The sequence below is a fragment of the Aegilops tauschii genome, chromosome 5, assembly GCF_002575655.3.
Source record: "Aegilops tauschii subsp. strangulata cultivar AL8/78 chromosome 5, Aet v6.0, whole genome shotgun sequence".
Lineage (NCBI taxonomy): Eukaryota > Viridiplantae > Streptophyta > Magnoliopsida > Poales > Poaceae > Aegilops > Aegilops tauschii.
Window position 1 is genome coordinate 124,604,075 of NC_053039.3, and position 13,828 is coordinate 124,617,902.

Here is a 13,828-nt window from a genome sequence, read left to right on the forward strand (position 1 = left end):
CCCCATGCGCTCGCGCGAGCCCGAAACCGACCGGAGCGCCGCCACCGCCGACGCCCGAACGCCACCGCCACCGCCACCTCGACCTCGCCGCCGACCTCCTCCGTCAACCTACGACACCGCCTCGACCACCGCTGGACTCGCCGTCGAACGCCTCGTCTGCCCGTGCCCTCGCCGGAGCTCTCCGACGACCGGAGCGCCGCCGCCGACGACGTCCGACCGCATCGCCGGCAACCACCACCGCTGTAAGCTCCGACGAACCTCCCCGCCGATAGATCTTCATTATATGGCCTAGATTAGATGCAAATGAATAGGTAGGTTTTATGTATTAGATCGGTTTTTATGCGGTTTTATTTACGGTTTAGATTGGTTCAGATCGAACCGGGCCTCCTCCAGTTTTCTGCTTTAGCCGCACAGTCACGGTTTCGTTAAGTTACGACCGAGCGTTGTTTAGTTCAGAGCGCCCACTGCTTAGGCCCAATTGCAGCCCGACGCGTAGCTCCTGCCCGTTCGTTTTTTTTCAGTTTATTTTCGTTTCTGTTTTAGAAACAGAAATAGTTTCAATTTTAGATTGCTTATAACTTTTATGTTTTATATCCAAATTGAGTGATTCTTTTTGCACTGTGTCACAAATTTGTTTAAGTTTCTGTTTTTGTACTTAGGTTTCAAATTTGAGTAGTTTAAACTTGAGTTTGATGAAATTTGTTCAAATCACTAATTTGGCCGTATCTTGAGTTTTATAAAAATATTTTTGATTGATTCTTTTTGCTACGGTTTTGTTATTGTTTTGTCTATCCAGAGTCATATAGTGATTTATTTCTAGTTTATTTTAAATTAAGTTTTTAGCAAAACAGTACTGTTTTAGTTATAGTTTTGTTTCAGTCTTTTGTTTATTGTTTTTATTAGTTTTAAATTATTTCGTTTTGTCACTCTTGAAAAATTTAGTTTTGTTTCTGTTAGTCAAGAAAAGAAAATTTTGTTTTTATTTTAAAAATTTATTTTACTTAGTTTTGTATGAAAACTTGTTTAGGTCATAGTTAGTGTTTCATAAAAGCTTTTTATTTGTTTCTTTTTGCTATTAAAAGTTTATGAAAAATACTTTCTGTTAAAATTAGTTGTTTTATATTTTCTTTTCTGTTTATTTATTATGTTAGTATTTTCTTTGTTGTTAAATTTTACTTAGGAAAAAGCTATTTTGGGTTATGTCTTAGAATTTTCTTTAGTAGTTTTCTTGTGTAGTTTTCATTGGTTTTTTTTATTTTGTGTTCTTTGTGATATGCATTTTATTTGTTGATTTTTTTGTGAGTGTTAGAAATTGCTTGCTAGTATGTTTGCTTATGTGAATACTATGTTTTACTATATAGATTTTCACCGGAGAGTTGCGTATAGTGCTATCAAGTTTTGCGAGAGCGATATTATCTTCATCAAGTAATACCAGGCAAGTTCACTTTGACCATGTTTTTCATACCTATGTTTTATTGCATTTAGTGTCATCTTTGCAGCAATCCCTCCAGTAGTGATATTGAATTCTTGTAGTTGAGTAGTATGCATGAGGTAGGAACCCATCACCCTGTTACCAAGCCCGGGACGTTATTTATTTTAATGCTACGCTATAGTAGACGGGGTTTGGTATGAGTGCACGAGAGTGGTGTGAAGGAGGACTCTACTTCAATGACGACAACTCCATGATGGCATATGCGAGGACTGCATATTCAAGGCCTCAAGACTTCAAGACTCGAGACAAGAATTCAATACACACTACTGGGTGAAGGACGGTTGACGTGCACCCTGGAGAAACCAGTGGATGGCCGGGATGCATGGAGAAGCGCCATGACATCTTGCGGAAAGCTTCACCCAGACTCAAAGAGACGGAAAAATACTTCATGCTCGGAAGCTTACCTGTGCAACCGCAAGTCACTATGGGCTCTGGCTTGGTTGAACTTAGTTGTGACTCTGGCTGGGACGGTGCTAGCAGATGTAGAACTACGGTAGGATTGGATGAGCACCGGACAGTGGTCAGAGGAACTCTTTGGAAGACCATGTTTCGGTCATCTTGTTCTCAAACACCCTGAAGTGCGAGAACGTAAAAAGAGGGATCGAATCTTGCGGGTAAAGTGTACAAACCTCTGCAGAGGGTTTAAACCTAATCGATTAGACGTGTCCCCGGTTACGGACAATTTGAGCCTCTGGACTTGGATCTATCTCGGAACTCTCAACACCGGACTCATAACATAATTGTGGGCAACTTATGATGATTTGGGCCATGAGACATCGGTTGGCGGAACCATGTCATGATAGGAAACTCCGTAGTATAGACTCCTGAATTTCTTTGATGTAGGGAAAATAAAACCAGCTTTTATGCAAAACAAAACTCAGACACAGAGCCACAAAGCCATATTGCATATAGTATAGTTTTATCATGTGTTTTCTCATGTTGTGATCTTGCCGGTACATTCAATGTACTGACCTACACGGCTGCAACGTATCATGTTGCAGGATTCCTTCAACGAGTAAGAGTTACGATACAGGGTTACGGTCTACACTCAACTTGCCGCTGGCGTTGATGGGACTCCACACTCGTTTGTTTGTTTCCGCTACGACGTATAAGGTATATATTAGTTTTACTTTACTTATACATGTGATTGCACTTTGATATATACATTGATGTACTGTGTGTGCCAGCATACTGATCCAGGGATGACACAAATACACAGAGGCTTGACCGTCTGAGGTCGGGTCGCTACAGATATGGTATCAGAGCACATGTTGACTGTAGGACGTGACCCTAGAAACTGGAAAGCCCTAGGATAGGATATCTCTAAAACTTTATTTTCAAAAAGACTCGTACTTCTCGTCTTTTCTGATTTATTCAAGTAGTCCCTCTTACCTCCAATAGCCGGAGTATACACTCTTTCCTTTGGACCACACGGAGGATCAACTGATGTCACTCCAAGAAGTGCAAGATATCGAACAAATGATGACCAACTCAGAGTAAAGAGGATTACACTATATATTTCGGAGGAAAGAAGCTATAGCAGTTGAAGACTCTGAAGGCTTGAAGAATTCAGAGACTCTGAAGATTGATTTGACCTTTAGAAGTCCAAACCCCTGTTATATATACTTATGTTAGATACGACGATTTGTGAGCTGTCATTTGTATGATGTTTTTCTGACAGCCACAAATAAAATCCATTTTCAAAATTATTGTTTGTATTGTGTGTGTCTATCTCTATCTCTCTTATCTCACCCCAAAGCCCTTGGACCCAATAGATGAGGAAGGAAGATGGACTGGTATTCTCTAGACCGATGATTCAGTTGGAGGCAGAGCTATGGATTCAAAACATGGAGGATCACTTCAGAAAAAATTTGATTGCAAGGAAGTATGAGGTTCAGTATGCTCTTCGGTACTTTATAGAAAGTGCTGCAACCTGGTGGAAAATGCATCATGCCATACAGGGATGTAACGGAGCAAGAACTTGGGAGGAATTCAAGAAGACTCTGTTCAGATCCCGTCTCATTCGGAAGAACGATGATAACCCGAAGAAGAAACCTTGTGCTTGCAAGATTTGCGGAGAAATAGGACACACCCAGGAGGAACACAAGGATGGATGCCCTCATTGTGAGGAGAATCACCCAACCGAAGAGTGCCCGACTGGGCAAGTTACTTGTTTCCTGTGTGAAGGAACTACACACTACCCTGGTCAGTGTCATATTTACCCCAAGGTACAAGAAATTACCAAGCAGCAGAAGAAAGCAATGAAAGAAGCCCTCAGGGAAAGTTTGAAAGAACCTGTGATGAAGGAAGATGTTGACGACCCTAGTGGAGAAGGCCTAAACAGATTTTACTCCAATGCCTACTATTCATGTGGGAAAGAAGGACATTTTTCACTGTATTGCACGAAGCAAAGCCAAGAGTATCTGGGAGACATCCCGACAGCAGAATTGAAGTTTGACCCTCAGGAAATAGAAGCTCTGATCATTACAGAGAAATCCAGGAAGAGAAAACGAAGGCAACTCCAGAACAACCCAACTTCTGCAAAGGACCTGAGTCATATCACTTGTTACAGGTGCAAGGATTTAGGTCATTACGCTAGTCAATGTCCAGAAAAGAAGCCAAGAATCCAAGGAGCCTACATAATCACAAAGAAGCCCCGAGACATGTCGGAAGTCATTTGTTTTCGCTGCAAGGAAGCAGGACATTTTGCTAGGGAATGTTCAAATCAGAAGAAAGCTGGAGCTGAGTAGTTGAGATTTTGATATGGATAATAAGAGTGGTAGAAAGCAATCCTATTTTCATAAGTTCGATGAGTTGCGTTATGTAATGGGTGCTCAGAGATTGTAATGAATTCATGAAATCAATAAAGTTAATGTGTTATGATTTCATATGTTGTATTATGTGAGTTTTTACTCTATGAACAAAGATTTTGGACCAGTTTCGAGGATATGAGAAATATGGTCTATGGATGGATTTGTGAATTTCATTAAGGGTGGTAGTACCCTGTGAAGAACACTTGACCCATGGAAAGGATAATGATATTTCAGGGAGTGAAGTTTGGACAAAATAGGTATGAGTTTTGTTTCGATATGATGGTTACCCCAAGAGTATGAAGAAATGGAGTAATATTAGATTTAAAGGAGGTGTAATATGGAACAAGAGTTACTCCAAGGATGAGTTAAACTTGTACCAGTATTGAAGTGGGCCCATAACCCACAGGCCCCGGAAATTAATAAGTATCAAGAACTCCCGGGAAGAAGAAATATTGGAAGAAGCTATGATTTGATCAGCAGACGTTTCGTAGGAGGTTACGCAAAAACCTAAGAGTTGTGAAGAAACGTTAGATGTCTTGTTCAGCTTGCGGAAACAATGGATTTACCCGAACCCAGTTCGAGGACAAGAGAATTTCTGCAATGCTTGTGAGGATGCCCGAGTGTTAGAAATACGTGATTCGCTAAACCTTATACATGGTAATGATCTGGGTGCGGAATGGATTGATCACCATACCGACTTACTCTTGTCATTCGCTCTTGCTATTTGGAATGGTAAATCTGAGTGACTTACCCATAGTAGAGAGACGACGATGTAAAAACCTTAGAATGGCATGTTAAGAAAACCCTGGTACGAGGCAATTGTTGCCAATCGTAGATTATACGGTGAGATTTAGCCTAGACCCATTTTCTGCAGAAACCATAGACCACCATGAGTATTTCGATAGTTGTCTAGAATGGACGTAGACCTATCAGCTAAGAAGATCCAGTCTCGGACGAACTTCATCTTTGACGAAGCGACCCAAGATTTTGAGGAAAACGCTATGCTTCTGACAGAAGAGCGTTAATGAAGGAGCTATTTTAAGATATGTGAAGAGACAAATATTGTCGGCACTCCAGAGGAAGTATCTGAGTTTATTGGAACCGTAACCTTGTTTTTAAGTGTGGTAGCACACTAGACCATTCTGATTGATGGATTTGCTAGAAGACCCCCAAACCCTAACGTTTCTTGCTAGCCTTTTCGAATCTCGAGGACGAGATTCATTTTAAGTGTGGTAGGTTTGTAACATCCCAAAAATTCTACATTTTGGAATGTTATATTAAATAAATTATTATGATTGTTTGTTTGATTGATTGACTGAAAGTGAGTGAAATTTGAAACTTTTGAAAGTTGAATGAGAGGGAATTAAAGGACTTCCCCAAAACTTTCATCTTTGCAATTTGATGTCCATGAATTCAAATTCATTTCAACACAAAACCCTAGAGTGAAGATGACATGACTTCTTCCATTTGAATTCCAAAGGGTTTTCGAAAAGATTTGAATTCCATTTGAAAATATTTCAAATTCAAAACTTTATGCAACTCAATGATTTTCACGAGAGAAGATAAAATGACTTCTTCAATTATATGAAATATGTGTTGGAAGTTACAAAGAGTCAAGTTGAAAGTCATTTGGAAGTATTTTGAAACTCCCTTTCAATTTGGAATTATTTTTTTCTCCTGAAAATAAATAAATGTAAATAAGGGTAAAATGATTCCCTTCAATGGAAAATTAGGAGAAAATAAATTTGAAATCATTTTGGTATTTTAAAAATGATTTTTGTTGGGTTTTAATGCAACAGTAGCACTATTTGCTTTATTTGAATTTTTGTAGATTTTATTTGCCTCTGAAAATGTGTTCATGTTATAGAAATTAATTTTCTGAAACTTTTGATATATTATATTCCTATATAATATTTTTATTTATTTACTTGTGTTTGATTTATTTTCTGTGTTTTGTTAAAAAAAAGAAAGCAAACGGCCGAAGCCACCGAGGCCCATCTCTTTGTCTCTCCCCTAGCTACCGAATGGGCCAGCCCAACTCCCCAGCACCTCGCCCCCCTTGCGAAAACCCTTCGCATAGGTCGCCCGCTCCCTCTCGCTCTTGCCCGCAGCCACTGACGCGTGGGGCCCGCCATCTTCTTCCTCCCCACGCCAAGTCGCGCCGCCGCCGCCGGAATCCTGATCTTCTCGGGATCACGAATCCCCTCGCCCCCTCCTCCAAGAACTCCTCCCACTATAAATACCCCTCTCCCTCGACCCGTTCCCCTCCTTTCCCCGCACCAAGAACCTCCGCTGCCTCCCCGATTTCTCGCCGGATCCGAGCGCCGCCGCCGCACCATTGTTGCCTTACCTCACCACGCTGACCACCTAGCCGCCACTTGGGATCACCACCGTAACCCCCTCGCTCGTCCGCACCTCCCCGTGCGCTCGCGCGAGCCCGAAACCGACCGGAGCGCCGCCACCGCCGACGCCCGAACGCCACCGCCACCTCGACCTCGCCGCCGACCTCCTCCGTCAACCTACGACACCACCTTGACCACCACTGGACTCGCCGTCGAACGCCTCGTCTGCCCGTGCCCTCGCCGGAGCTCTATGACGACCGGAGCGCCGCTGCCGACGACGTCCGACCGCATCGCCGGCAACCACCACCGCTGTAAGCTCCGACGACCCTCCCCGCCGATAGATCTTCATTATACGGCCTAGATTAGATGCAAACGAATAGGTAGGTTTTATGTATTAGATCGGTTTTTATGCGGTTTTATTTACGGTTTAGATTGGTTCAGATCGAACCGGGCCTCCTCCAGTTTTCTGCTTTAGCCGCACAGTCACGGTTTCGTTAAGTTACGACCGAGCGTTGTTTAGTTCAGAGCGCCCACTGCTTAGGCCCAATTGCAGCCCGACGCGTAGCTCCTGCCCGTTTGTTTTTTTCAGTTTATTTTCGTTTCTGTTTTAGAAACAGAAATAGTTTCAATTTTAGATTGCTTATAACTTTTATGTTTTATATCCAAATTGAGTGATTCTTTTTGCGCTGTGTCACAAATTTGTTTAAGTTTCTGTTTTTGTACTTAGGTTTCAAATTTGAGTAGTTTAAACTTGAGTTTGATGAAATTTGTTCAAATCACTAATTTGGCCGTATCTTGAGTTTTATAAAATATTTTTGATTGATTCTTTTTGCTACGGTTTTGTTATTGTTTTGTCTATCCAAAGTCATATAGTGATTTATTTCTAGTTTATTTTAAATTAAGTTTTTAGCAAAACAGTACTGTTTTAGTTATAGTTTTGTTTTAGTCTTTTGTTTATTATTTTTGTTAGTTTTAAATTATTTCGTTTTGTCACTCTTGAAAAATTTAGTTTTGTTTCTGTTAGTCAAGAAAAGGAAATTTTGTTTTTATTTTAAAAATTTATTTTACTTAGTTTTGTATGAAAACTTGTTTAGGTCATAGTTAGTGTTTCATAAAAGCTTTTTATTTGTTTCTTTTTGCTATTAAAAGTTTATGAAAAATACTTTCTGTTAAAATTAGTTGTTTTATATTTTCTTTTCTGTTTATTTATTATGTTAGTATTTTCTTTGTTGTTAAATTTTACTTAGGAAAAAGCTATTTTGGGTTATGTCTTAGAATTTTCTTTAGTAGTTTTCTTGTGTAGTTTTCATTGGTTTTTTTTTATTTTGTGTTCTTTGTGATATGCATTTTATTTGTTGATTTTTTGTGAGTGTTAGAAATTGCTTGCTAGTATGTTTGCTTATGTGAATACTATGTTTTACTATATAGATTTTCACCGGAGAGTTGCGTATAGTGCTATCAAGTTTTGCGAGAGCGATATTATCTTCATCAAGTAATACCAGGCAAGTTCACTTTGACCATGTTTTTCATACCTATGTTTTATTGCATTTAGTGTCATCTTTGCAACAATCCCTCTAGTAGTGATATTGAATTCTTGTAGTTGAGTAGTATGCATGAGGTAGGAACCCATCACCCTGTTACCAAGCCCGGGACGTTATTTATTTTAATGCTACGCTATAGTAGACGGGGTTTGGTATGAGTGCACGAGAGTGGTGTGAAGGAGGACTCTACGTCAATGACGACAACTCCATGATGGCATATGCGAGGACTGCATATTCAAGGCCTCAAGACTTCAAGACTCGAGACAAGAATTCAATACACACTACTGGGTGAAGGACGGTTGACGTGCACCCTGGAGAAACCAGTGGATGGCCGGGATGCATGGAGAAGCGCCATGACATCTTGTGGAAAGCTTCACCCAGACTCAAAGAGACGGAAAAATACTTCATGCTCGGAAGCTTACCTGTGCAACCGCAAGTCACTATGGGCTCTGGCTTGGTTGAACTTAGTTGTGACTCTGGCTGGGACGGTGCTAGCAGATGTAGAACTACGGTAGGATTGGATGAGCACCGGACAGTGGTCAGAGGAACTCTTTGGAAGACCATGTTTCGGTCATCTTGTTCTCAAACACCCTGAAGTGCGAGAACGTAAAAAGAGGGATCGAATCTTGCGGGTAAAGTGTACAAACCTCTGCAGAGGGTTTAAACCTAATCGATTAGACGTGTCCCCGGTTACGGACAATTTGAGCCTCTGGACTTGGATCTATCTCGGAACTCTCAACACCGGACTCATAACATAATTGTGGGCAACTTATGATGATTTGGGCCATGAGACATCGGTTGGCGGAACCATGTCATGATAGGAAACTCCGTAGTATAGACTCCTGAATTTCTTTGATGTAGGGAAAATAAAACCAGCTTTTATGCAAAACAAAACTCAGACATAGAGCCACAAAGCCATATTGCATATAGTATAGTTTTATCATGTGTTTTCTCATGTTGTGATCTTGCCGGTACATTCAATGTACTGACCTACACGGCTGCAACGTATCATGTTGCAGGATTCCTTCGACGACTAAGAGTTACGATACATGGTTACGGTCTACACTCAACTTGCCGCTGGCGTTGATGGGACTCCACACCCGTTTGTTTGTTTCCGCTACGACGTATAAGGTATATATCAGTTTTACGTTACTTATACATGTGATTGCACTTTGATATATACATTGATGTACTGTGTGTGCCAGCATACTGATCCAGGGATGGAACAGATACACAGAGGCTTGATCGTCTGAGGTCGGGTCGCTACACTTATGCTCTTAAGAGAAGCCACTAGTGAAACCTATGGCCCCCGGGTCTATCTTCATCATATTAATCTTCCAACACTTAGTTATTTCCTTTGCTTTTTATTTTGCTTTTATTTTACTTTGCATCTTTATCATAAAAATACCAAAAATATTATCCTATCATATCTATCAGATCTCACTCTCGTAAGTGACCGTGTAGGGATTGACAACCCTTATCGCGTTGGTTGCGAGGATTTATTTGTTTTGTAGGTGCGAGGGACTTGCGCGTAGCCTCCTACTGGATTGATACCTTGGTTCTCAAAAACTGAGGGAAATACTTACGCTACTTTGCTGCATCACCCTTTCCTCTTCAAGGGAAAACCAACGCAGTGCTCAAGAGGTAGCAAGAAGGATTTCTGGCGCCGTTGCCGGGGAGGTCTACGAAAAAGTCAACATACCAAGTACCCATCACAAACCCTTATCTCCCGCATTACATTACTTGCCATTTGCCTCTCGTTTTCCTCTCCCCCACTTCACCCTTGCCGTTTTATTCGCCCTCTCTTTTCCGTTCGCCTCTTTTTCGCTTGCTTTTTGTTTGCTCGTGTGTTGGATTGCTTGCTTGTCACGATGGCTCAAGATAATACCAAATTATGTGACTTCACCAATACCAACAATAATGATTTTCTTAGCACTCCGATTGCTCCTCTTAACGATACTGAATCTTGTGAAATCAATGCTGCTTTGTTGAATCTTGTCATGAAAGATCAATTCTCCGGCCTTCCTAGTGAAGATGCCGCTACTCATCTAAATAGCTTCGTTGATTTGTGTGATATGCAAAATAAGAAAGATGTGGATAATGATATTGTTAACTTGAAGCTATTTCCTTTTTCGCTTAGAGATCATGCTAAAGCTTGGTTTTCGTCTTTGCCTAAAAATAGTATTGATTCTTGGAATACGTGCAAAGATGCTTTTATCTCTAAGTATTTTCCTCCCGCTAAGATCATCTCTCTTAGAAACGATATTATGAATTTTAAGCAACTTGATCATGAACATGTTGCACAAGCTTGGGAAAGGATGAAATTAATGATACGTAATTGCCCTACTCATGGTTTGAATTTGTGGATGATTATACAAAATTTTTATGCCGGATTGAATTTTGCTTCTAGAAATCTTTTAGATTCGGCTGCAGGAGGCACTTCTATGGAAATCACTTTAGGAGAAGCTACTAAACTCCTAGATAATATTATGGTTAATTATTCTCAATGGCACACTGAAAGATCTACTAATAAAAAAGTGCATGCGATAGAAGAAATTAATGTTTTGAGTGGAAAGATGGATGAACTTATGAAATTATTTGCTAGTAAGAGTGTTTCTTCTGATCCTAATGATATGCCTTTGTCTACTTTGATTGAGAATAATAATGAATCTATGGATGTGAATTTTGTTGGTAGGAATAATTTTGGTAACAACACGTATAGAGGAAACTTTAATTCTAGGCCTTATCCTAGCAATTCCTCTAATAATTATGGTAATTCCTACAACAATTCTTATGAAAATTTTAATAAGATGCCCTCTGAATTTGAGACTAGTGTTAAAGAGTTTATGAATTCGCAAAAGAATTTCAATGCTTTGCTTGAAGAGAAATTGCTTAAAGTTGATGAATTGGCTAGGAACGTTGATAGAATTTCTCTTGATGTTGATTCTTTAAAACTTAGATCTATTCCTCCTAATCATGATATCAATGAGTCTCTCAAAGACATGAGAATTTCCATTGATGAGTGCAAAGAAAGAACCGCTAGGATGCGTGCTAAGAAAGATTGCTTCATGAAAGCATGTTCTTCAAATTTCTATGAAAATAATGATGAAGATCTAAAAGTTATTGATGTGTCCCCTATTAAATCTTTGTTTTGCAATATGAATCTTGATAATGATGGGACTGAATAAGATCCACCTTTACCTAGAAGGCGTTCCAAGAATTCGGAGTTTTTAGATCTTGATGCTAAAATTGATAAAAGTGGGATTGAAGAAATCAAAACATTAGATGTTAATAAACCCACTATTTTGGATTTCAAGGAATTTAATTATGATAATTGCTCTTTGATAGATTGTATTTCCATGTTGCAATCTGTGCTAAATTCTCCTCATGCTTATAGTCAAAATAAAGCTTTTACCAAACATATCGTTGATGCTTTGATGCAATCTTATGAAGAAAAACTTGAGTTGGAAGCTTCTATCCCTAGAAAACTTTATGATGAGTGGGAACCTACTATTAAAATTAAGATTAAGGATCATGAGTTCTATGCTTTATGTGATTTGGGTGCTAGTGTTTCCACTATTCCCAAAACTTTGTGCGATTTGCTAGGTTTCCGTGATTTTGATGATTGCTCTCTAAACTTGCACCTTGCGGATTCCACTATTAAGAAACCTATGGGAAGAATTAATGATGTTATTATTGTTGCAAATAGGAATTATGTGCCCGTAGATTTTATCGTTCTTGATATAGATTGCAATCCTTCATGTCCTATTATTCTTGGTAGACCATTCCTTAGAACGATTGGTGCAATTATTGATATGAAGGAAGGGAATATTAGATTCCAATTTCCATTAAAGAAAGGCATGGAACACTTCCCTAGGAAGAAAATAAAATTACCATATGAATCTATTATGAGAGCCACTTATGGATTGCCTACCAAAGATGGCAATACCTAGATCTATCCTTGCTTTTATGCCTAGCTAGGGGCGTTAAACGATAGCGGTTGTTGGGAGGCAACCCAGTTTTATTTTTAGTTTTTTGCTTTTTGCTTCTGTTTAGGAATAAATATTTGATCTAGCCTCTGGTTAGATGTGTTTTTATGTTTTACTTAGTGTTTGTGCCAAGTTAAACCTATAGGATCTTCTTGGATGATAGTTATTTGATCTTGCAGAAATTTCCAGAAACTTTCTGTTCACGAAAATAATTGTTAAAAATCACCAGAACGTGATAAAATATTGATTCCAATTTCTGCTGATAAATAAACAAATTTTCTAGGTCTTCCTATTTTGGCTGATTTTTTGGAGTTCCAGAAGTTTGCGTTAGTTACAGATTACTGCAGACTGTTCTGTTTTTGACAGATTCTGTTTTTCGTGTGTTGTTTGCTTATTTTGATGAATCTATGGCTAGTAAAATATCTTATAAACCATAGAGAAGTTGGAATACAGTAGGTTTAACACCAATATAAATAAAGAATGAGTTCATTACAGTACCTTGAAGTGGTCTTTTGTTTTCTTTCGCTAACGGAGCTCACGAGATTTTCTGTTGAGTTTTGTGTTGTGAAGTTTTCAAGTTTTGGGTGAAAGATTTGATGGATTATGGAATAAGGAGTGGAAAGAGCCTAATCTTGGGGATGCCCATGGCACCCCCAAGATAATCTAAGGACACCTAAAAGCCAAAGCTTGGGGATGCCCCGGAAGGCATCCCCTCTTTCGTCTACTTCCATCGGTAACTTTACTTGGAGCTATATTTTTATTCACCACATGATATGTGTTTTGCTTGGAGCGTCTTGTATGTTTTGAGTATTTGCTTTTTAGTTTACCACAATCATATTTTATGTACACACCTTTTGAGAGAGACACACATGATTCAGAAATTATTAGAATACTCTATGTGCTTCACTTATATCTTTTGAGTTATATAGTTTTTGCTCTAGTACTTCACTTATATCTTTTAGAGCACGGTGGTGGATTTGTTTTATAGAAACTATTGATCTCTCATGCTTCACTTAGATTATTTTGAGAGTCTTAAATAGCATGGTAATTTGCTTAAATAATCCTAATATGCTAGGTATACAAGATTAGTAAAAACTTTCTTATGAGTGTGTTGAATACTAAGAAAAGTTTGATGCTTGATAATTGTTTTGAGATATAAAGATGGTGATATTAAAGTCATGCTAGTTGAGTAGTTGTGAATTTGAGAGATACTTATGTTAAAGTTTGTGATTCCCGTAGCATGCACGTATGGTGAACCGTTATGTGATGAAGTCGGAGCATAATTTATTTATTGATTGTCTTATGAGTGGCGGTTGGGGACGAGCGATGGTCTTTTCCTACCAATCTACCCCCCTAGGAGCATGCGCGTAATACTTTGCTTTGATAACTTGTAGATTTTTGCAATAAGTATATGAGTTCTTTATGACTAATGTTGAGTCCATGGATTGTACGCACTTTTCTTCCTTCCACCTTTGCTAGCCTCTCTAATACCGCGCACTTTTCGCCGGTATCATACACCCACCATATACCTTCCTCAAAACAGCCACCATACCTACCTATCATGGCATTTCCATAGCCATTCCAAGATATATTGCCATGCAACTTACCACCGTTCCGATTATTATGACACGCTCCATCATTGTCATATTGC